Here is a 23869-nt window from a genome sequence, read left to right on the forward strand (position 1 = left end):
ATCTTACATCATTACGAGGCTTAGAATTCTCATAGCTCTGCCTCTGGCATATCTCTAGTTGTCACTTTTGTTCAGAGTCCTAACCTGGGTTACTAATGATTTGGGGGCATCCACAGTGATCTTTGGCCTTTGGCACTCTGACCTTAATTTGACCAAACCAAAACTCATTAACCTCTCCTAAAAACCTGGCTATCTGACAATTTGGAAGAATTTATCAAAATTTTAAATGTACTCAACCTTTGACCCAGCAATTCTATGAAAAATTTATTGCACAAAAATTCAAAGATATACAAAGACATCCATTGCTTTGCTGGTAATAACAAACATACAAACAAACAGAAAACTGGAAACAACCCAAATTTCCATCAATAGTCAGCTGGCTAAATGAATCTTAATATACCCAGACAGTGGAATATTAGGTAGCCATTAATAATGTTGTAAACGTATATGAATTGGTTTGGAAAGAAGCATATAATATATTGTGGGGAAAAATGCAGAATAATATAATTCAAGATTAATACATACATATACACACACACATTTATAAAAACATATTTTTATACCATAAATAAAAATGGATTATATCTAGGGGTTAGGATTAGAGAATTTTACTCCATCTACCATGTTCAAAAGTCATGTTGTATTGCTTTCACTTTTTTTTTTAAAGATTTTATTTTTAAGTAATCTCTATGCCCAATGTGGGACTCAAACTCAAAACCCCAAGATCAAGAATCTCACGCTCTACCGACTGAGCCAGCCAGGCACCCAGTATTGCTTTTACTTTTAAAAAAATACATCTTTGGGGGGGTCCCATTTGCTATTTTCCTTTTCCAGATTGACCAACCACCAAATCCCCATCTAGGATCTTACTGTCATTTTTACCTCCTCCCTTTCTCAGTCCTAAGTCCAGCCATTTGCTGAGTCTAACCTTTCTAGCTCTGAACCATTTCTCAAATCCTCAGTATGCCCTGCTCTCTGGTCAAGATCAGTCTCATGTGGCAGGTCTCCCTGACTCCACTTCCTCACTGTCCCAATGTATGCTATGCTCTGCACTGCCACAGGGCATTCTTTCTAACCTACCTAACCATAATCTTCATTCCTTTGCCCCAAACTTTTGGCTCTCCTGGACCAGCAGAACAAGCCTCAGACTTTCAACCATGGACTTCAATTCACTTTAGGTCCACTTTGCCATTTCAGGCTTAAGTCAAGCAGCCCCCCATCCCAGTCACAGCAGCAAATAATGGACCCCCTGAATTTGAACCTGCATATTCATACGTTAAAATCTCAACTCACACTGTTCTCTCCTTCCCCATGCCCCTTCTTTTAATTTGCATCTTTTAAAATACAAGGGCCTTGACTTATGTTTGATACTGTAAATGTTTCTTTTTGCTTTTACTGAGAAATAGCCTAGTATGTTAGAAAATGCATAGACTTTCGAGCCAGAGCATCTGGGATAGAATTTTAGCTGCCATTTACTAGGTCTGTGACATTTACTTCACTACACTGTACCATCGTTTCCTCATCTATAAAATAGGGATGATAATAATAAAAGCGGCCTCATAAGCCAACATTTGCAAAGCAGAGAAGTACTGAACACAATAAACACTTGAAAATGTTCATTACTATGATTACTGGACTCTAATATGGTATTATCTTCTGTTGCTATTGAGTACGTTGCATTTTTGCTCCTAAATTAAATGCTCCCCTCCCAAAGCTACTGCACCTTTTGAGCTCCTGTGGCTGCTTTTATAGCTTTTTGGCCTTAGTCTCTATGCATAATAATGAAGAGCCTAACCTCTGAGACCAGGCTTTCTGGATTCATGCCCTTGACTCTTGTCTGGGGCAAGTTAACTGAGTTAAGCCTCAGTTTTTCCATCTATAAAATGAGTTAATAATAGTTCCTGACTAATAAGGTTGGTTTGGAAGATTAAATGTGTTAATGTCAAGAAAGTGCTTAATGTGAGACTAGCATATAGTAAGCACTCAATAAACATTAGCTAGTATTATTATTAGAGAGACAGAAGTGGAAGGGGGACAGGATATATTCAATATAGTTTAAATAAGGTGGAATTTATTTTAAGGACCCAGACAGAAAAAACACTGCTACCATGGGCATTACTGACATTTGGGGCTAGATCATTCTTTGTTGTGGAGGCTGTTCTGGGAATTAGAGAATATTTAAGCAGCATCCCTCTGGCCTCTACCCACTAAAAACCGATAGCATTCCCCTCACCCAGCTGTGACTATCAAAAACGTCTCCAGACACTGCCCAATACCCCTTTTGGGGGGTGGTGCTGGGTATAAAAATCTCTTCCTATTGAGAACCACTGGACTACCCTCACATGACCCAGAAGTTGCTGGCCCGCGGTACTCCCGCCTCTTGGCTTCTTTCTACTTCTTAAATTGCTCTGCAAATCACCTTCCTCTGTAAGTCTCCCCGTCCTGCTTCCCCATAACTTGTCTATCTGGGTGTTAGCTGGCCACGACACCAGGCCTAGCTCTCACACACGCCCACACCCTTTAAGAGCTCCAGCACCCAACGTGGCTGCCTTCTAGTTCTCCGTATGCAAATTTTCAGGAAACAAAGGCTGATTGGCTGAACTACAGTCAACTGACCACCTCCAGTCCAATCAGCTGTGACCAGGAGAGGAGAGGCACCTGGGAGAATGAGCGTGGGAGCCGCGGGGGGCCACCGGTCTCCCACCTTTGGAGGCGCCCCGGGATGTCTGCAAAGAATTAGGTGTGGTCAGGTCAGGTGTGGCCTGTTCCTGTAGCATCTGTCTTCTCCCTTTTCCTCAGACGGTCCTCAAACTTGTCTCCCACTGCCAGAGAGCCTGCCCGCACTCATTTCCATCCAGTTTTTGCCTCAGAGGCGTTTTAGCACTGCTTTCAAAGGATGCACATGATTCAGATACGGGTTCCAGGCAGCGTCCAGACATTTATTTTGCATCCTCAGAGACTTTTCTTAACTCCCTTTGGATTCGCAGGATTGATTCAGATCATTAAGATTACAAGATTAGTGAGCTATCCCTATGTGCACTGAAGGCGATCACAATATGCCACTTTCGCATGAGGCTTGTTTGGAGGTAAAGGTAATTAAGAAGGAGCAGACACAAAGAGCTCTTCGTTCTCCCCCTCTCTACCTAAGAGTAGGACATAAATTTGCCTCTGTGAGGGTTTTCCCCTCCCTTCTGCACCAGGAGAGAAAACCATTATCAAGCCTTATCACTGGAAACCCAACTTGAGCACCGAAATGGGCCTGTAGTACAAACTTTACTAAAGTAACTCCTATCTTTAGTTAGTTTCCCCCATATATTTCCCTTTCCACAATTTACTACACCTAAAAGCCCAAACCCCTCCTCCTCTGCTCTGTCACTTCTCCACAAATGTACTTTCTTTTGTTAAGATGGTATATAAGCCCCCCAGTTCTAATCACCTCTTTGGGTCTTCCTTTCTTTTCTAAGAAGGCCTCAGGTCTCTGTACATGTAAAAATATATATAAATACCAAATAAAATGTGTATATCTCTTCTCCCGTTAATCTGGTTTTTTTGGTCTAATTTGCACAGCCCAGCTGCAGAACCTAGAAGCTAGAGGAAAGTCTACCCCACATTATTATAAGCACACTAGACCAATGTATTTTCTTAGCTTTTGTTGGAACAAAGATCCTTTGCAAGACAAGACGCAACATCTTTAAGTTGCATATAATTTCAGGGTGGTTCATGGCTCTCATCCCAAGGCCATTTCTTGGATCCTGTAAGACTTTACGCCTATAGGAAAATAAGATACATGTAAATCAACTGAACATCTATTGTATCCAGGGTGTTGGCAACACACACATTTACCTTATCTGAATTCAATTATGAGAAAGAGAGAAAAATTTATCCTGCGGCTCTTAAAACCAATCACACTAGAATTTGGCTCCAGTGCCCCAGAGAATCGAAGGTCACAATCAAAATGCAAAGAGAAACAAGATAAGTTAATTCTTGCCTTTTGCCCTTCTAAAGACCCAGGGCAATTTAAGGTAATTTGGGCCATACTAGATTTTTGCCTGAAGCACTAACACCAGAACCTACACCTCTAACCTCCCATTCAAGATGTAACCTCACGTGCTTTCCATATCGGTGGTTTTCAAACAGCAGGCCTCCACCCACAGGTGGTCATAAAATCGATTTAGTGGGTCATGACCAGCATTTTTTAAAAAATTGAATAGAACGGAATAGGAAATAGCAGAGTGCAAGTTTCATAATGTGAGTATTATTTCATAAAAGTTTTGCTTCATCTGTGTGTGTGTGTGTGTGTGTGTGTGTGTGTGTGTGTGTGTTTCTTACTCTGGTCAAAAACATTTGAAAGTCACTGTTCTGTATTCTGTGCTGCCCAATACTGGTAGCCATTAGCACATGTGGTTGGTCAAAACAGACATATGTTGTTAAGTATAAAATGCACACTGAATTTCAGACTATGAAAGATGAAAAAAGAATGCAAAATATCTAATAAATAATTGTTATATTGATTACACGTTTAAATATAACATTTGCCTTTGGATAAATTATGTTAAATAAAATACTAAAATTAATTTCCCATGTTTCTTTTTACTGTTACAATGTGGCTACTAGAAAAATGTTAATTATATATTTGGTTGTTATTATATGCCTGTTGGACAGTGCTGCTCTGTATGTTTCAGCAAAATAGACATGTACATACACATGACATAATCTGGCTTATAGCATCTTTAAAACTTTTTAAATTTTTTTATAATTTTTTATTATGTTATGTTAGTGACCATACAATATATCCTTAGTTTTTGATGTAATGTTCCATGATTCATTATTTGCGTATAACTTTTTTTAGATTTACTTATTTTTAGAAAGAGAGAGAGTTGGGGGAGAGATGGGGGTGGGTAGAGGGAGAGGGAAAGAGAGAATCTCAGGCACATTTCACACTGAGTGTAGATCCCAATGTGGGGCTCGATCCCTGAGATCATGACCTGAGCCAAAATCAACAGTCAGAGGCTTAACCGACAGAGCAACCCAGGTGCTCCAAAATAGCATCTTTATGTAGCATCTATCACCGTATTATTACCAAGCACTTAGAAAGATTTATTCAATGTCAAAATGGCTGCCCCATCACCTAACACTCCTACTTCCAATGCAGAGTGCCTTTTAACTCAACCTTAGTGTACCCATCTGCCTTAGTTTAATGTTGCAGGGCCTTAGCTGAAGTGACAGGTGCCTTGGAAATGTTTTATTTATTCTCTTAATTTATTCAGAAAGGATTATGGTCATCCTGCCAATGGTTGTGCACTCCAAATGACCACACATCCTGAATCAGGCAGGAAAGGACTAGCACATCTACTTCCTGTGTTCTCTATACATCTCTCTGTGCATCAGCTTTACCTTTCAGCCTCATTCCCCAGATTCTCCTTTCCTCTCCTAGCTCAGGGAAGGTCATATGACCTGTCAATCATAGTCTTAATATTCTACTTGTGAGAGGTGTGCCACTATGACCCTCCAACATGCAGGCGTGTGCAGGTGCGTGCACACACACACACACACACACCTGCCAGTTCTAATTAGTTTCAGCCTCTCTGCAGCCACATTTTTCTCTGGCTACCCCTTGTACATCTAATACCTCTAATCATACTGATCCCAGGAATTCTTCCCTTCCATGAGGTTAATAATAATAATAATAATAATAATAATCGCAGTAAGTAGCTGTCTTTTATAGACCACTTATCTTCCAGACATTATGCTAAGCACTTTCTCTCATGTAAACATCATAACAATTTTGTTGTGATACAAATACTTTTCCATTTTAAAAATAAAGAAACTTTGCCCTCCAAAGTGACTTAAACTGTAAGATCCATAATGTCTTGCTCACTAGACACCCAACATGTATAAAAAGTGCCCAGGACGTATGTTTAAGTGCTCAATAAATGTCTGTTGTGAATAAATAAGTGAATGAATGGATGATGACATACCACTGTCTACTTTTACTTACAGTTGTGTCTATGTGTCATCAACCTTATTAAGTTAAGCTACAAGCTCCTTGAGGACAGAATTTATTTTTCCATTTCCTGGGCTTAACACAATGCCTGCCAAAGAGTGGATACTCAAAGATATGTCAAATAAACCAATAAAAAAATGATTAAATGTCATTTTTCCACAACCTCAGAATATGACCATGCCTTCCTAAGAATCACTCAATGGCTCCCTATTACCCTCGGGCTAAAGCCAAAATTATTCTTTATGGCCTACTAGGACTCTCTCACCACTTGAACTTCAACTCTTGCCAACTGGAGCTCGAGCTATACTGAAATTCTTTCAGCTCCTCAACTTCTGAGTTAGGGTTAGGGTCAGAGTCCCTACTTCCCCACTCAGGGCCTGTCCCCAGGCCCTTCACACCTGTTCCCAGACCCCATGCTATGCCCTTGAACTGGCCAAGTCCTTCTCACTTCCTAGTGAAGCCTTTCCTGACCCGCGTCTAGATTAATTCCCCTCAGCTCTCACTTCACCCTGTACTTCTCTTTTAGTGTTTATCACAAGGACAACTCAATAATAATAATACTAATTATTATTATTATTTATCTAGCATTAATTTCTTGTAAGCCCTATAAGCTAAGGAGCATGTCTGTTTTGTACACCATGATGTACCTTGTGTCTTGCCTAGAGGTATGAAACCAATTGTCCACAGATGTTTTTTGGCCCGCCTTCCGAATTTTGTGTATATATATATAATTCGTTGTATGTTATAAATATAATTTATATATATATTATGTTATATGTTATATATATAATTGGTTCATTATAAAAATTAAAATATACATATTTCACAAAAAACCTGGATTTATGGCTTCTCTCAGAAAAAGAAACAAAAATCCAAAGATCTGGAATACTACATACATAGTCAGGATAGGTGAGCAATGCTACAGGAATAAGGCCTAAATCTTTGACTACTTTCTTACTCATACTCCATGTCCATCGCGGGTAGGCTGTGGCTCTGCTCCCTGTCTCTCCCTGAGCTCCATCTGAAACACTGACAGTCACGGTGGCCGAAGGAAAAGGAGACACAACAAACCAAGCTTATGGCTTTCACCTGGAAGTGACACATGCCTCTTCCACCCACGTTTCCTTGGCCAAAGCCAGTCAACAGGGAGGGGATATATAATCCCCTTGAAGGAAGGGCCTCTGAAGGAGGGAAAATGGAATGCCTGCAAAGCAGTATTACAAATCTATCCCAGAGGGACGCCTGGGTGGCTCAGCCGGTTAAGCATCTGCCTTCGGCTCAGGTCATGATCCCAGAGTCTTCGGATTGAGTCCCACATGGGGTTCCTTACTCAGTGGGGAGCCTGCTTCTCCCTCTGCCTGCCGCTCCCCTTGCTTGTGTGCGAACGCTCTCTCTCTGACAAATATATAAAATCTTAAAAAAAAATAAAGAACAAAAACAGATCACAAATCTATGCCAGAGAAACAACTGGCCAGAGCTGAAAAGCACCTGCCTCCTTCAGATGGGACACTGACTCCAGTTTGACATTCCCCTCTCTCCATTCATAACTCATCACACATCACGCTCATTCCTTGTTGGAATTTAGGCTTGCAATCATGACAGTAGGGGGTAAAAGAGCAAACAAGTGAATAAATGAACAAGCCTTTCCATACATTATGGCACAAATGAAAACTAGCTCCTTGAGAAGCAAACTTTTATGTCAAGCCCTGGCGAGTCAGTCACTGCCTTTCCTGGGACACCTTGCCTGGACTAGCTCCACCTCCGGTGACTACCTCATTAGCTGGCTGGAAGCAGATAACACCTCCATGTAGACTCCCCATGACTTCAGCACAAATGGAACATTTGTCCCCTAAGTGACTGAGCAGCCATTACTCATGACAGGCCGACCAACGTTTATGAAACAGATGCAACTTGGCAGGGTGAGGAGCGAGTGTCTATGGTAAGCAGGAAGCACTGTCAGATGGAAAAACGTTTTGGGGTTCAGCCTCATTATTATGTTCCTAACGGCCATAGGATCAAACATTAATCTTGAATGCCTTGCTTCCCAATAGTGACAAGAAAGGATTCTCTTTGCTCTGTTAATGAGCTCATAAGCATGGAGGGCAGATTGCCCACATTTAATTTCTTGCTTCCTCCACACTGTAAAGATATAGGCAACCCAAGTTTTCTCTAGACTTTTATTTCTTTTTTATTTATTTTTAAAGATTTTATTTATGAGAGAGAGAGAGAGCATGAGCAGGAGGAGGGGCAGAGGGAGAGGGAGAAGCAAACTCCCCACTGGGCAGGGAGCACAACGTGGGGCTGGATCCCAGGACTCCAGGTATACTACCCTAGCCAAAGACAGACTCTCAACCACTGAGCCACCCAGGTGCCCCTTATTTCTTTTTTTAAGGATTTATTTATTTACTTACTTACTTATTTTGAGAGAGAAAGAAAGAGAAAGAGGGTGAGCGTGTAAGCAGGGGGAGGGGCAGAGGGAGGAGGAGAGAGGGAGAATCTCAAGCAGACTCCCTGCTGAGCAGGAGCCCATGGGGCTCGATCTTATGACCCTGAGATCATGACCTGAGCCAAAACCAAGAGTTGGATGCTGAACTGACTGAGCCCCCCAGGCACCCCACTAGACTTTTATTTCTAAGAGGCCTTAAGATGCCATAATGATGCACCTACAATATGAATTATTGGTAAAACAATCTCCTGCCCCAGTCCGTATCAGCTCTAACTTCCTTTCACCAGGCTACTAGATTTTGAGTTATCTACACACAAACACCAGTGTTCCCATTTGTACCCTTGCAGTGATATCATTACATTTTTAGCCTTATTATCCCCTTTCTGATTCCCATCTGTTCACTCTCTCATACTTGTATGTGTGTGAGTAAACACAGATACATATACACGTTTATGAATGCATATGTAAACTTTCTTATTTCTTCCAATGTATATTTAGTACAAGGCGAGGCAGTTGGGGTAAAATCGTGAGCAGTGTAAGCATGGATGCTAACCTTCTGGAACTCAGAGTCCTAGTGAAAAGATAGCAGAAATAATAAGAAATTGTTATAAGTTCTACAATAAAAGAAGTTCAAAGAGCTACAGGGAGCCTAAGACTGGACCAGGAAGGTTCATGGACCACTTCCCAGAAAAAAAGGACATTTTAACCTAAGACCTAAAGGTTGGCAGTCATTAGTGAGGCAACTCCAGGCAGAGGGAACTGCAAGAAGACCCAGAGTCCAAAAAGGGTGTGGGATCTTTAAGGAATAAATGGGTTCAGTTCGGCGAGGACGTGAGCAGCAGGAGGCAGGACAGGAAGCAGGTGGGGAAACTCTAAGAGCAGAAGCTAATGAGGAAAGCAAGAGCCATACCTTATAATGCCTGTGTGCCCTGTGAAGCAGCTGGAACTTAATTCTGAGTGAAACGGGAGCCAATGAAGGGCTTTAAGTAGGAAAGTGATATGATCCGATTTATATTTTCTCCATGGGAATATTCAAAACAGGCGGGAAGTCTCCCTACTGACCCATCAGAAGGGATTCAGAAAGGGTCCTGAAGGTGCCCTGCTCTTCTGGGCATTCACCCAGTGACTGCCAAAGGTCTGAAGTGTCCCGGGGGGAGGGGCTGGATGGCCTTGGGGATGCGGGGCTCAAGACAGTGGCTGTTTATCACTGTATGGTATTAGTTTATCGCCACAGTAATTATATTCATAAAGATCTAAAAATACACATAGGAGAAACATGAAGAAAATATACATCAGCAAAACGTGTCTTGTAGGATGATGGGATTAGTGGTCTAGGTCAGAAGTATCTTAATGTTTTAACAACCAGTATGGCCCTCCTGGGGCATAACCGCCAAATACATGTGCTAATGTCTGCACAGAACAAATAAACCAGGGTAATATTTTGAAATATTAACTGATGTTCTTTTCTCCTTCCACCAGTATGTCCTGTTATCCCATGACCATTCTCTATTCAAGGGGTCAGACCGTGGTCAGACCATGAAAACAGAAAAAAAAAAAAAGGCTTTTAAATTTCAAAAGCCTGAACCTTGAAGGGACTTGGGACAAAGGAAAAATAAACACAAAGAGGCAGACCAGGGTTTCCTGCCTTCAACAGAAGATGAAAAGAGAAAGCAGAGAGAGTTTGGGCATTGGGGAGCACCTGCCCTGCCGAGCCCCACTAGGGGGCACTATAAGAGAGACGACCCCCCCCCCCCCCCCAGTAGGAAATCAGAGTACTGGGGATCTGTGCTCTGAGTGGTTCACCCAAGAAACCAGCAAGAACCCAAGAGGGACATGGTGAGGATCCAGGCACATGAAATAGTCTTACCAAGTTCCTCCCAGACTGCATGCCTCAGCCCCTGATAACCTCCAATACTCAGATATTATTTAAGCCTCTGGAAACTTAAAAAAGAAAGATGCTCTCAGAACCCAGCTATAAGAGACATTGTTGGGACAATTGGGGAATTTTGAATATGGACTAAATTTTAGATGATACTATGAAATTATTGTTAATTTTCTTAACTGTGATAATGGTATTGCAATTATAACAGAGAAAGTCCTTTTACATTAGAAAATGCATGCTGAACTACTGAGAGATGAAATTCCCTAATTTCTGCAACTTTTTTTTTTAAGATTTTATTTATTTGACAGAGAGAGACAGCCAGCGAGAGAGGGAACACAAGCAGGGGGAGTGGGAGAGGAAGAAGCAGGCTCCCAGCAGAGGAGCCTGATGTGGGGCTCGATCCCAGAACGCTGGGATCACGCCCTGAGCCGAAGGCAGATGCTTAACAACTGCGCCACCCAGGCGCCCCTCTGCAACTTATTTTCAAATAATTCAGCAGCAAAACATACAAGTCCACGAGAGAGAAAGCAAATCCAGCAAAATGTTAACAATTGATCCAGAAGGGGCAGGTACACAGGTGTTCATGGTACTATTGTTTCAGCTCTCCTATGGCTTTAATTTTTTAATAACACGTAAACTTTTAAAATAAGTCTTTATAATAGAATTAATAATTATAAATGCTAGAAATCACAAGGAAAAATGCTGATCCGATAACATAGATTTAAAATGTTTTAAGCAGCACAGAGAATGGTCTGCATTATCACACATAAAGAAGATGAAGGTACAAGTAACAGTTGTTGAATAGAGTAGCTGGGATTATCTGTGGCATTTTTCTCTATTTTTCACCTTTCCGTGCTTTTATAATATTAAAGATTACTTTTAGATGTTATCTTAAAGAAAGATGGGTGGGGAGAAGGGATCCTGAATTGACTAAGATGAAGTTTCTGCCATCCAATATAATGGAGAGCTCAGAATAAAAATTAAAGTGAATTATGGAAAAGTGAGGAAGTTACTGCTGTTTTGGGTTAGTGGAGCAAGAGTTACGCAAGTCAGGTTTCCTAGTTGTAAGCAACAGAAACCAACTCTGGTTTCTTTAAGCATTCTGGGAGCTCATGGAATCACCAGCAAGCCTGGAGAGCCAGGCCTGCACATGGACAGGAAGAAAGGTAGGATGGCCAGCAGCCATGACCACTGCCAAACCCGGGTGATAACAGCCAATCAGAGAGGAAAGGACTGCAGCAGCCACTGAACAGGGGGCAGGCTACAGCTCAGACCTCTGCCCCTCCTGTGCTGGGCACTGAGCGCTGACCTTGGCACCATCACTGGCCTCCAGAAGCCCACTGTTGCTCCTGCCATCTCCAAAATCCTGCACTGGCCCTACTTCTGCACAACACCGCTCCCATTTCTAAGTCTTGCACGAGTGCATCTGATTGGCCAAGTCTGGGTCACATCTCACATGTGAGCTGCAAAGGACACTGGGGCAGCAATGACCTCATCTTTGGAGTTCCTCTAGTGGGAGAAGGGCCCTGCCCCCTACTAAGACTCATGTAATGGGAAATTTTCAAAAGATAGGATGGAGATTCTGACACTGGGCACCAAAAAATGACAAATGTCACCATGCAGTGAACCAGGCACCACGTAAGAGAAAACAAGATCAAGATTTGGCCCTTGCCCTCAAGGAGCAACTTTTTGAGTGGATATTACATCTTATTCTTCTTTGTTAACCCATGGTGCTTAGCACAGAGTAAACACTCAACACATGTTTACTAAATAAAAATAAATGAACAGTCTGCCCTGGACAAATCAAACCACCTTTTGCCCACAGAGGACCGAATAAAAGAATACTCTAGAACCTTCTATCAAGACGATTCTTAGAATTTATGATCTTGCCTGAGAATGCCTGAGACTCAGTGATCTTCCAGACTGTGAACCAGAAGCTAGAGGAAAACTGCACTGATGCACTAAACTTTACCAAATATTAAATTTATTAAATGGATCCGCCTAGAAAACCAATTCAAATCAAGTCTAAATCCAAACAGCTAAAACAACTGAACAAGAATGCAATTTGTTCTGAGTTCCTACTTAAGGCTGAATTTTCTTATCTTTTAAGCAAAAAGCCCAATGTCATTAGTTTTGGTCATACACTGGCCTGTGGTGTCATGCTGGGCTATGTCACAGCACATATCAGCAATAATTTTATAAATGTGTTCTCCCCAGCTGCCTATCTCTGAGCTGGAATCGATTTCCAGCCACCATTTGCACATTTCATGCCAAAAGACTGCAGTGGGGGGTGCCAAGGGCTGGTGTGAAATCACTTGTTCTGCACATATTTAAACATGGGTAAGAATCATCTCTCTTTTCAATGGTTTTGGTCTCAGTTTAACTAGACACAGACTCGCTAGATCCTGTGTGGTCTCTGGACTTTTCATTAATACACTCATTCAACAAATTTGCACTGACTGCTTACTATGGGCCAGAGACTGTGCTAGACACCGGGGATATACCAGTGACCAGAAAACGTATGGACCTTGAATTCATGGCACTTAAATTCTAGGTGGAGACCCATAAATGAACATGCAACTACAAAATGGAATGGTTATTAGAGGGGAAAAACAAACTGGGTGCTATATACAAGAAAACAGGGAATCTAATTTGGAATGGAGTTCCTCAGGAAGTGATGTTTAGCCTCCAATCTAAACATCGAGAAGAGTAGTTATGGGCTGAATTGTGTCTCCCCAAAGCTCATATTTTGAAGCCCGAACTTCACCCAAGACCTAAGAATGTGACTATATGGAGACAGGGTCTTGAAAAAGGTAGTTAAAGTGAGGTTATTAGGATGGGCCCTAATCCAAGAGGGCTGTGTCCTCATAAAAGGAAATTTAGATGGACACACACTCAGAGGGAAGACCACATGAGGACACATGCAGAAAGCCATCTACAAGCCAAAGACTTGGAAGAAACCAACCCTGTTGACACCTTGATCTCACACTTCTAGAACTGTAAGAAAATTAATTTGTTGTTTAAGTCACCCAAGCTGAGGTACTTTGTCATGGCAGCCCTAACAAAGTAATAACAAGGGGTAACCAGTTAAAGGATCAGGGTAAAGAAGAGAGAGGTCCAGGCAGAGGGAAAAGAAAGAAAGAGCAAAGACCAGAGTCAGAATAGAGCCTTGCCCCAACAATGAATTGAAAACCCAAAAAACTTAAGTGTTTGGAGCTGAGTCAAGACAAGGAAGAATGGGACAAGGTAGAACTGGAGAGGGGGAAGAAGCCAGAACATATAGGACCCAACAGGCCATGTTTAGGATCTTGACTTTAATAATTTTGGAGAAGGGGGAGGAGGTAGTGACATGCTTAGACACATGGTTAAATATTGTGTTGTCCAATGAATGGAGGGGCACTGCAGCAGGGGGTTCAGCTAGGAGAGCGATGATAGTCTTTGGACTATCTCGGGTGATAGACCAAAGTGAAAGCACTATCACTTAGGTGATAGCAGCAGAGGCGGAGAACCGTAAACAGACACTTTAGAAGGTACAACTGACAGGCTTTGCTGACATTTGGGTGTGGGGGCTGAAGGAGGTGGGTGGCAAGAAAGGTACACTGGCTTCTGGCTTGAGTACCTGGGAGCATTTCGTAAAACATTTTCCTATGCAGAGAGAAGCTTCGGAAGCCATCTTTTGGCTGAGAGGAATAACCTCTTCAGGCAAAGGTCACGGTGCTCAGCCTGGAAAACAAGGTTCTTCTAAATCTACCCCCTACCTGCCTTCTCAGCTGCCTCTTCCACCACCCACCCCCCTCCCCCACACTCCATGCCCTAGACACACCAGATTTCTCAGTGCCCATCCTTGCTCTCCCTACATAGAACATGCATACTCCACCTCCCTGGGACCCCCTGCCCATCATTCCATATCCTGTGCAAATGTAACCTCTCCCAAACGTTCCTTGATTCCTGTGTCCACCTGGACCTCACCTCTCCCTCTGGTGACTCTTCTTTGTATCTTGGTTTGACCAAAGCACTAATTACATGCATGTGATTTCCTCACATCACACACTGTTCTTTTTTTCCAATCCTTATTCCAATTTGTAATTATATATTCATTTATGACTTTCCTTCTAGAATTTAAGTGCCATGAATTCAAGGTTAAGTCCATGTGGCTAAATCCAAGGGTCACCTTTGACCTTTATGTTTCCTGATCTCTCCACAGAACTCAATATGCATTCTACTCCTTTCTTCTTTTACATTTTAATTTGAAATGTTTCTATAGAAAAGTTGTAAGAATAATATAGTGAATATCCATGTCTTGTTCACCCAGATTCTCTGATTAATCTTTTTTTTTGTCTTATATTTTTTTGCCTTCTTATTTTCTGGGCCATGGAAATGTAAGTTGTAAATATCACAATACTTTACTCCTAAATACTTCATGTTTCCTAAGAGCACAGATCTTTCTGTTATATCATCATAGCACAATTATCAGATTCTGCAGAAATAACATTGATGCAACACTACTGTCTTAAGTCTGTTCAGGCTGCTCTAACAGAATACCATAGTCCGGGTGGCTTACAAACAATAGAAATTTATTCCTCATCATTCTGGATACTAGGAAGTCCAAGATCAAGGCACCTGCAAATCCAGTGTCTGGGAAGAGCCACTTCCTGGTTCTTGATTGCTGTCTTCTTACCATGTCCTCACATGAGGGATGGGGGCAAGGGAGGTCTCTGGAGTCTCCTTTATAAGGGCACCAATTGCATTCATGAGGGTTCCACCTTCATGACCTAATCACCTCCCAAAGGCCCTGCCTCCAAATACCATCACATTGGGTGTTAGGACTTAACATGTGAATTCAGGGGGGACTCAAACATTCAGTCCATAGCAACTCTTATCTAAGAGCTAATTTTAAATTTTGTAAATTGGGGTGCCTGGGTGGCTCAGTCAGTTAAGCATCCAGCTCTTGGTTTCAGCCCAGGTCATGATCTCATGGGTTCGGAGACAGAGACCCATACCGGGTTCTGTGCTCAGCAGGGAGTCTGTTTGAAGATTATCTCCCTCTGCCCCTTCCCCCACTTGTGCCCTCACATGCGCTCTCTCACTCTAAAATAAATAAATCTTTTAAAAATGCAATAAAAATTTCTAAGTTGTGCCTATAATGTTTTTGAGTGACTTTTTTCTGATCTAAGATCAAATCTAAAACCACATATTGCATTTAGTTGTCATGTCTTTTTAGTCTCCTTTTATCTGGAACAGTTCCTTAATCTGCCTTAGTCTTTCAGGATGCAAGTATTTGTGTAAAGTACAGCCCAGTTCATAGAACATCCCTCAGTCTGGGTTTGTCTGGTGTTTCCTCATCAGTGGATTTTTAACTATCACAGCAGAGATGTTGTGTCCTCCTCAGTACATGACATCAGCATGCACATGATACTGGCTCATCCCATCATCCGTGACGAACCACTTCCTTGAAGGTCTCTCTGTCCTTGGGTTCTGTGCCTTCCCTCCTACCTCCCTGGCAGATGCTTCTTGGTCTTTTTCATGGGCTCTTCTTCCTCTGTCAACCCATAACTGCTGGCCAGACACATTCCTAAGCGAGGAGCCTGTTCTAGACTCTTTACTCTTTAAAGTCTTCTCCATCACATTCTTCTGTATCCTGAATCTAATCTTCTGTAACTTCAATCACCACCTTTGCACTGATGGTTCTCAAACTTTCAACTCTCCTCACCCTGGATACCTTTCCTCAACTCCAGACCCAGAACTGCCTACCAGATAGCTACACCAGGAAAGAATACATCATCTTCCCCTGCCCCAAGCCCGTGTCTCTTCCTCCTGTAGTAAATGACAACACCCAGAGCTCAAGCCATTCATCCATCTTACAAACATTCACTGAGGCACGCAGAACTTTTCAAATTTAATTATGCAGAGTCTTCCTTCATGGATTTTCAATTTCTTTAAATAAGAGCTGTATCTGTCTTATTTGCTATTGTGTCCCTAGAAATGCCTCACCCTTGAAAATGGTAGCTGTTTCTAATCAGACTCTGTTTTCTCATCTCAAAGGTAGAACTAATAATGGCTACCTCACAGGGCTTGGGTGAGGAGTAAATCAGATCACGTATGAGCAAGTCCTTTATAAACCTAATACTGTATCCCCTGGCTACACAAGGTGTCTGAGATCAGCAGCAGCAAGCAACACCTGGGAACTGGTTAGAAATGTGAGCTCAGGGGGCGCCTGGGTGGCACAGCGGTTAAGCGTCTGCCTTCGGCTCAGGGCGTGATCCCGGCGTTATGGGATCGAGCCCCACATCGGGCTCCTCTGCTATGAGCCTGCTTCTTCCTCTCTCACTCCCCCTGCTTGTGTTCCCTCTCTCGCTGGCTGTCTCTATCTCTGTCAAATAAATAAATAAAATCTTTAAAAAAAAAAAAAAAAAAAAGAAATGTGAGCTCAGGCTCCACCCTGGCTTCACCCAACTGCTGAATCAGAATCTCTATTTTAACAAGATTCCTAAGTGATTTGTATATGCAGTGACGTTTGAGAAAGATTGCTCAACCCCAAGTGAATTACAGACAGACACATCCACTGAATATACCACCCCATTTGCTAACATTCAGTTCATGGTCTTTCTCCCATAACAAGTCTTTCCTGGTCAAATGAGGAAATGCTAGGTTCACCTGAAGGGCACGGCATCAGGCAAACAGCAGGCCTCAAAATCCTAACTTCTCAGTTCTCTCAAAGAACTATATTCTCTAACACAGTTTTGAGAGTACCAAGTTCTGGGACTGCTGTGATGCCTCATGGAGACAACGTACATGAAGGACCATATACGGAAGATGGCATGTGATCAATACTCAGCAAAGTATGTTTGGTTTCGTTTTTAAGTCCAGAAACTCACATTCAGATGGCCTCCCATTTGCCATGAATGCCTAATCTCTGAGCCTGTCTATGGGCTCCATCCTAGGTTGTAAGAGAACAGGAATCTCTCCTTATTCTATGTCTCAAACAAATTACCGTTTCACAAAGATCTGGATGGGTGTGCTTTTTTAAGCTACCATTTGTTGAATTCCTACTATGTGCCAGACACAGGCTGAATAAAGTGAAAATGTCTGGTCTTTCCATTCCCCATGCTGGTTCCAGGCCTGCAGCACAGAAGGTGGGCAGGGGCTAGAGCAGCAGAACAGAAGGCCGGGAAGGAACAGGAAGGAGGAGTTGATGGTTAAAGGAGCAGATTGGTGTCCTCGGGCTCCTTTTGCCAAAGTTTATTTCAATCTGGCTGGGTTTTTTTTTTTTCCAAGCTTCAAACTTAACAAGCTCGAAATAATAATTCCCACTGCTGTTTTCTGCGTCCAGCCCCTTACCTAAATAAAGGTGCTTCTTAAATATCAAGTACCTCTCATACCTAAGATGATTGTAGCTCTTCAAAAAGAAAGACGTGCCAAGTAACAGGCATCACAAAATTACAGACTGACATTCTCCAAAACCGCTACGAGATTCTGATGAACACTATATTGTGCACCCTCCAAAAACATAATCACACCACAGACACAAAGTTTTACATACAATGTCAGGGAAAGGAGGGTTATAAGCCTTAAAGGAAACTCAAGAATCTTCCACTTAAAATCTCTAGATTTAAGGCTCACTTGCTTCTTTTCACACAGATCCTTAAGTAACAATACACATGTGCGAGACCGCGCACGCGTGCACACACACACACACACACACACACACACAGTGCATTTTCACTTACTTCATTTACCTCTCTAGATCCAGAAGCAGAATTAATTAACATTTTCCTGGCAGGCAAGTGGAGACATGTTTTGTCTAGAGATTACACAGATTAAACCATCAAGTGCCATAATCTACGCTCAATAAGGCTGAAAGATAGACAGGAAAATTTAGATATTGCCATCGAAAGCCCAGCAGGAAACAGTAACTTCACATCTCGGGAGCACCGTAGCCCACTCGCTGGAAAGCCCACATACTTTGGCCTTCCTCCTAACAGACTTTGTTCAGAAGAAAACACATCCTTCTGTGGAATGTGATTTTAAAAAATAATAAATAAAACAAAACAAAACCGTGAAGTCAGAAAGACCACAGCTGCTTGGAAGGCACTAACAGCTTCATTTTATTCAAAATGGGCTTTTTAATCCAAAAGAGGCATTTGGGCAGCAGAAAACAGAGTCCAGTGGCTTAAAGCATGGGACTCATACGGTCCCAACTCCCTGGGTTTGTGTGAATACTGGCTCTACCCCTTTTTCTGGGCCTCAGCTTACTCACACATAGAATGGGGCAATATGAGCACCTCCTTTATGGAGCTGTCCCAAGAGTTCAATGAGGTGATCCATGTAAAGTCTTCCCACGGTGCCCGACACACGGCAAATGCTCGACAGAACCTCTGACTACGGCATGGATGTCTCGGGAGGCCACAGACTCCAGTCCTGATGGCCAGCAGCCAGCAGCAGTCCCCAAGTCCCATCTACCCTGTTCCCCCAAGTGTTCTATCACGTACCAGAGCATCCTGGTGACGCTCTGCACCAAACACTACAGAACTTGACAAAAGTGGGTGACTTTAACACATTTGGGTTTTAAGAAAAAATAATTTTTTTATTGTAGGAATGTATTATAGTTGCATGCATAAAATAAAACAAATTTTAATATTTGTATTTTTATATGTTTTATAAAACAAATATATATAGAAAACATAAAATTTGCTATTTTAACCAGATTTAAGCATGCAATCTGATGGCATTTATTTTACATTTGCAATGCTGTGCAACCAACACCACTACCTACTTTCAAAATTTTTCATCAGCCCAAATGGAATCTCTGGACCCATTAAGCAATAACTCCCCGGGATTCTCCCAGGCCCTGCTAACCTTTACTCTACTTTCTGTCTCTATGAATTTGCCTGTTCTAAGTATTTCATATACAGTAGTCCCCCCTTATCCATGGGGTATATGTTCCAAGAACCCCAGGGGATGCCTGAAACCACAGATATTACCAGACTCTATATATGTTTTTTCCTGTACATACATACCTATGATAAAGCTTAATTTATAAATCAGGCATAGTAAGAGATTAACCATAACAACTGATAATAAAATAGAACAATTATAACAATATGCTGTAATAAAGAGTCCTCTGAATGTGGTCTCTCTCTCTCGAACTATGTGACTGGACTGAACTCACCCTTGTTCCTGGGATGGTCTCAGAGGATAACATGCCTGCAGGACAAGATGGTGTGAGATGCGTGACCTAGGCATGGTGACAAGCGTCAGGCTTCACTGACCTGACGATACGGGAGGAGGAGTTCCTGCTTCTAGGCCACGGTCAGCCGCGGGTAACTGAAACCACAGAAAGCAAAACTGCGACTGAGGGGAGGCTGCCGTAAATGGAATTGTGTAATATTCGTCCTTTTGTGTCTGGCTTCTTTCACTTAGCCTAAGGTTTTCAAGGTTCACACTGAAATTCACTTATTGTAGCCTGTGTCGGAACTTCACCCCTTTTAGAGCTGAGTACTATTCTATTGTATGGCTATGCCACATTTTGCTTATCCATTCATCTGTCAGTGGACGCCTGGGTAGCTTCCAACTTTTACTTACAGCAAATAATGTTATGAACATTAGAACAGAAAGATCTGTTTGAGTCCCTGCTTTCAACATTTTGGGGGACCTACCTAGGAATGGAACAGCTAAATCATAGGGTAATTCTAGGTTTAACTTTTTCTTTTAGTTTATTTATTTTTTTAAAGATTTTTTTAAAATTTATTTGAGACAGTGAGAGCACGCACACAGGGAGAGGGAGAAGCAGGCTCCCCGATAAGCAGGGAGCCCGATGCGGGACTCAATCCAAGGACCCCGGGATCATGACCTGAGCTGAAGGCAGATGCTTAACCAACTGAGCTACCCAGGTGACCCTCTATGTTTAACTTGGTAAAGAAACATCTAACTGTCTTCCACAGTGGCTGCACCGTGTTTCATTCCCCACAGCCACGTGCAAGAGCTCCAATTTCTCCACATCCTCTCCATGTCCTGTTATTTTCTATAAGTCTTTGTTTTTAAGAACATCTCAGTACTGTCCCGACAACACAGCACACTTACGGTTCTAAAACGGCCGAGAAGCAAGTGACGCTAAGTTTAGCGGTTCTCACTCCACCAGGGACAACTCTGCTGGCCTAAGAAACATTTGACAATGTCTGGAAACATTTTTAGCTGTCATAACTTCCCATAAAATTATTTTACATATTGATCTTCCCTGTAAGATTTCATCTGAAGTTCTCACTTCTCTTTTCTACTTAAAAACACATTTTAAAAACACTTCAGTCAAGTTGGTTTTGTAACAATGGCAAATGAAAAGTGGTTTAAAAATAATACATCTCACCCTTTTAAAAGTCTGGAACTAATGAAGTTTAGTAGTTCAATAATATCACCAAGGACACAGGCTTTTTACATCTCTGCTTTACCACCCATGGCCTGCCAGCTCCTATCCTCAGATTTGTCTCCTCGTGGCCTCTCGCTGATTGCTGCAGATCCAGTCATCACATCCCCACACACCCAAGAGGAAAACCTATCCCAGCATCCAGACAGCAAATTTCCCTCTGGGTCTCATTCACCAGAGTTGTATCACCTGCTCATGCCTAAAGTAATCATTGGCCAAAAAGTAAAATCACTACATTAAGTTTAGGCTAATCAAAGTTTATCCCGTAAAGCTGGTGGGAGATTATCCTCCCTGAGCTTATATGAGGGTGAATATCCCAATACTAGGAGATAATGAAGGTAGTAAGTAATCTGTAGCTTCTTTCACTGGTGCTCCAACGCTAGTTTACTTGTCATTTGGTTTCAGATGCAAATGATAAAAACCTAACTGGTTTTTTAAAAAGAAGGGATGGGATGGACACTGGCTTCAGATACACATGGATACTGGTGGTTAAATGCTATCGCCAAAACTTGGTGTTGCTCTCTCCAGCTCCCACCAATTTCCTCTGTCTGGGCTTCATTCTCAAGCTGGCTCTCCCGTTCTCTTAATGAGAGGCCAAAACAAAGCCCTAGAACTGAGTCCTCACAGGCTGATTGATCTGCCTTGGATAACATGTGGATCACTGAACAAATCACTGTGGCTCGGGGAATAGAAAGCTCTGACTGGCCACCCTTGGATCACACGGCTCCACCAGCACAGCAGACAGAGGTACTCTAAGCAGGAAGGGTAACGGATGCTGGATTCGCAAACATCAAAAGCATGCACTACATAGATACGTGGGGGAAAATGTACGTATTTTTGGCCTCTAGTAATCTGGATATTATCAAAATGCACTAATTCATTCCACAAACATTTGTCAAATGCTAACCATGTGCCAGACGCAATGCACTGGGGAGGTAAATAAGACACAGTCTCTTCACAGGAAGCTAATCCTCTGGCACTTTACCTACTGTGTGACCCTGAAGAAGCTCCTCAACCTCTCCGATTCCCCCGCTCATCATCTGTACCAGGAAATGGCTGGAATGCTTGACTTCTGAGTGGCTTTCCAATTCTGTATTCAACTAATTCCATGACTTCCTTCCTGCACACTGCTTTGACTATTTTTTTTTTCCTAGATGCTACCAATCAGACCAATTTGATTCTCTTTGTATGGCCTGTTGCCCACCACAGAGGAACAAATGAAAGGGAGGACTGAAATCAGCTCAGAGCCCCTCTGTGACTGAGCAACCAACTCTGGCATCTAGAGCTCGGAGACCTGCAGCCAGACACCTTGTGGGTAACTGAGGGGAGGAAACCCAGCAGAGAAAGGGAAGTCGGGGCAAGAGGGAGTGGGGAAGCCTACAGCTGGGGAGGAAGCTCTGGGCCACAGACTTTGCTCTTTCCCACCTCCCAGACACAGTCTGGGTGATTTACTTCCAAGCCATGTCTGTAAGAGTGCTTGGCAAAGAGACTCATTGGTACCTCTGCAGACTGCATGCTAAAATTAGCGGTGGGTGTGAAGCTGGCTCCTTCAGAGTGATTGCAGGGCTCTGGAGGTGCTGGCTTCTGCTGATTAGTCATGATGCTGGCTTGCAAGGAAACAGTGTCAGGTGCTTGAAATGTTTAGTGACCCTTAAAGGACAGAATTTTGTAGCTAAGCCCAAGTGAATATGTCTGCTCTAACAATCTTATATTCTTTTCCCCAAAGTGATGAGCATAGTTATGGTCAAGAGGTAACAGGCTGACAGCCCTCACATAAGGAGTTATGCAGGTTGGGCACTGAACAACTTTAAGGGTGCCATTCATATTGCAGGGTAGGGAAGCCTAGGTGGGTGGTGCCCCCTAGAGTTATGCAGTGCTCAACCTGTACAACCACATACTACAGTCCTTAATGCTGACAGCAAAACTAAGGTGAAAAGGCTGCCATGGCCAGAATCCAGAGATTTTCAATCAACCAACATGTAATTCTTTACACTGATTACATACTGAAGTGCTATTTTGGATACACTGGGTTAAATGAAATATATTAATTTCATCAGTTTCTCTTCTTAATGTGGCTACTAGAGAATTTGAAATTATACATGGGGCTGGCATTTGTGGCTTACATTGTATCTCTGCTGGATCACACTATGTGAGAAGGTCTCCAGCAGTATGGTGCAGTTGCCCAGTGGGGTAACCCACTCTCTACCACACCATTTTGCCTTTCTTCCTTTGCCTATCTCACTTTCCTACTCCCTCACCTACTTACAAGGGATCACCTAACTGGACCCAAATTTGTCTCAAAGCCTACTTCTGGGATAAAGTAAGAAACAGATTTGCTATGCACAGGGAACCACACTAATATGTACCTTTCCTTATACTTGATTTGCATATGATCCAGAAGAGAGGTAAAGAAACCAACACAGGAAAGGTTAAATACCAGATTTAAATAACAGAACAAGAGATGTGCATGATTACCTGCCAAGTGAGTAGTACAGAGAGGAAGTGCTAAGAGCTTGAAGGAGAAATGATATTAATATGGAGTAGTGTGGTTGGGGAAGGAGATTTCTGCTTGGCCTCACAAGATCTAAGTGCTGCCAGTTTACTGCCAGAAAATGAGTTGTGAAATGTGAAGTTTGAGCAAGGACCTAGACTCAAGGAATGACTTTGGTGCTGATGACATGTGCTGTGTATTTTGTGGGAAGTACACTTTGAATTGCAGTGTGTGTGTGTGTGTGTGTGTGTATGTGTGTGTGTGTGTGTGTGTGTGTGTGTTGGGAGTGGGGAAGATGCTAGGATCTGATTCTCTTATATCACTCATTCTAGTGAACGAAGCTGGCAGGGGGAGGTAATGTAGCCTATTTCAGAAAGCATAAAAAAAAACATACTTTCCAGAAAGGGATCAAACACTCTACCTCTTTCCTATGAGCACCAATGCCTTTTGTAACTGAGATGAGCAACTATAAATGTCACCATAGGAGAAGTACACATTCACTCTTTGAGCATTATTGACCACTCATTATGTTCCATACACTACTGAAACAGCAGTGCAGAAAACAAAGAGCAAATGTTTTTTTAACTTTTAATACGGAGGAAACAAAACAAAACAAAACAAAACCCTGT

The 23869-nt window shown here is 42.4% G+C and overlaps 1 protein-coding gene across 4 annotated transcripts in view; it reads right to left on the reverse strand.

The window, feature by feature from the left end:
- The window catches only part of SUDS3 (SIN3A corepressor complex component SDS3), a 403092-nt gene that overhangs the window by 329623 nt on the left and 49600 nt on the right, over positions 1-23869 (reverse strand). The gene's annotated exons all lie outside the window — the stretch shown is intronic.

Source organism: Ursus americanus, chromosome 30 (genome assembly GCF_024610735.1).
Source record: "Ursus americanus isolate L20-20 chromosome 30, mUrsAme1.1.p, whole genome shotgun sequence".
NCBI lineage: Eukaryota > Metazoa > Chordata > Mammalia > Carnivora > Ursidae > Ursus > Ursus americanus.